General features: G+C 31.3%; 1 pseudogene; it reads right to left on the bottom strand.

Annotated features, from left to right (window-relative positions):
- Positions 1-383: 383 nt before the first annotated feature.
- LOC126553632 (uncharacterized) lies at positions 384-2,028 on the bottom strand (annotated as a pseudogene).
- Positions 2,029-2,320: the final 292 nt, after the last annotated feature.

The raw sequence follows: 2,320 nt of genomic DNA, 5'->3' as shown, positions 1-2,320 counted from the left end.
GATCCATTCTTCTTTCATAAGTATGTTATAAAGATATAGGTAGAATTTCAGCTAATTTAGATAATTTTATTGAAGATTTTTGAAATTTTTCATTGGCTGATAATAGTCTTTTTTATTTTTTGGTTATATGTCAACAAAAACAGGAGTTTCACCCTCACATGGCATCAGTGGTTCTTTGAGAATTGTTTGAGACTTATAATAGTAGTTGCGTGTCCATCTTTTGTCACATAGTTTCTCATCATACAAACAATTATTTGTTGATCTCCGTTTATTAAAAATATGGACACATGGCAGTTTCATCGAATTAAAAAATCCACAAGAGTATACAGTTAATGTAGTAGTACTAAGGACATTACTTTTGTCTGTGCTTGTTAGACTTTGTTTTAAATATTAAATGCATATGGCGTCAAAAGCGTATAATATTTATATTCGTCTTCGTTTCTAAACTGTTGGGTTGGACGTTTTTGGATTATACCAATTGTATTGCTATCCCTCTCCGAACGAACACACTTGAGAACTACAAATAGTTGTTTAAAGAATTCGGAAAGGTTGGAAAAGGTTGGTATCACAGATTTTAATTTTGAATTAAAGCTTTCTAGCCTTTTATTAGTTGCATTTAAAAAGTTACCACTATTGAATGCCAATCCAGTAACCCACTCTTCACGGATATCATGCCAATTTTTAATAAAATAATTTTTTACCGCATGAGGAGCTTCACTTAAAAAAATGGTATACATATCTTGGTATTCTCTTTCGCTTTTGCAATAACATAACTTTTCAATTATACCTTTACTTGCATCCCTTTCATCTGGAGTTATTCCTAATTTTTCGCAGGTGATCTCGCGATTAAATGTGCGTAGTGTGTGGAATAAACAAATCACCAGTCTACATTGTGGGAATAAAGATTTAATTACAGTACGCTCCTTCATATCTTTATCTGTAATGAAGACTCTTGTCATTGAACAGGCTGGGTTACATTCTTTAAACTTGTTAAAAAAACCATTCTAATGTCTCTCGCTGTTCATTGACCAACAATCCAAGAGCTGCAATCTCGCTTTGACCATTGCCATCCTCGATTAACAAAACATATAATGGAATTTTGATGTCAATTAACTTGTATGTTGCATCCGCGCAAACCATCTACACAGATATACATAAAGTACATTTTATTAATATTATATAATATAATGTATTCATTTTATAGATAATCACCTCGGGGAATGCTTGAAACTCTTCCCTCATTCTTGAGTCCTGAATAAACATGCCCAAGAAATTCCCTTCATGGTCGGTCAACAGTTCAACGTTGCAGTGATAAAGCTTTTTAACATCTTAAAAAGTTTCCTCAAAAGTTTTAACTCCTCGCTTTTTTATCTCTGTAAAATAATGAGATTTAACAAGATAAACTTTTTAATGTAAGACTGTGTTTTATGTACCTGTACTACGTATGTTGGATAAGTCCCTTAATGTTACAATTTTACCAGTTTCAGTGTGGATTTTGGATTGGATCAGCTTTTTGTTTGCCTTCATATCCATAAGTTCGAGTACTTCTACTTTCATTTGAGGAGCTAAGCGCCGTTGATTTGGCAAATTGGAAAACAAAAATGCAGAAGTCACATGGTTATGTGTTTCGTCCATTTTTGAAATTTCCAACTTCATGCCATCGCTAGTAACTCTTACATAGATAAATGCTGGACAATTTTATTTCATTGTGCTAAATAATATAAAATAGCATAAATGTCCAAACCTTATGGTAATGAGTATGAAGACTGATAATACTTACGATGTGGATCGTAGATCTTCACATTTTTTACTTTTCTTAAAAGTACCACCATGAATGCAAATAAATTTAATAAAATAATATTTTAAATTATCTGGAGTAAATTCTAGTTTCTTCGGATATTTTTGACGAGCTACATTTAATGTGCGACAATCACTTGTGGAAAAATCATGAAAAAATGTTTTTTTGTAATTCTCAATTTCACTTAGAAAGTCAGAGTAAGACTCGAATAACTGACCAACCGCTAACATTTTGTTTGTTTAATTATTATTTAAAATTAAATATGAATAAATCACCAAAAACACTAGTCACTTTCCGTGTTTAAGAGTAAACTGTATGACAAATGTATTAATAACATCAGGTTAGGGTTTACTTCTTGCATATTGTGTATTTATATTTCAGGTCTATTGTATACATGATAATCTTTTGTATTCTTTTATATAGGTCACTTCATCTACTATTGTAATAGAACACAATACAAATTATCTTAATAGCATAAATGCGAGGATGTACAAATATATAGGGTTTTACTCAAAGGTTAGC

Source organism: Aphis gossypii, unplaced genomic scaffold, assembly GCF_020184175.1.
Source record: "Aphis gossypii isolate Hap1 unplaced genomic scaffold, ASM2018417v2 Contig00284, whole genome shotgun sequence".
Classification (NCBI taxonomy): domain Eukaryota; kingdom Metazoa; phylum Arthropoda; class Insecta; order Hemiptera; family Aphididae; genus Aphis; species Aphis gossypii.
This window is presented reverse-complemented; position numbering and strand designations above follow the sequence as displayed.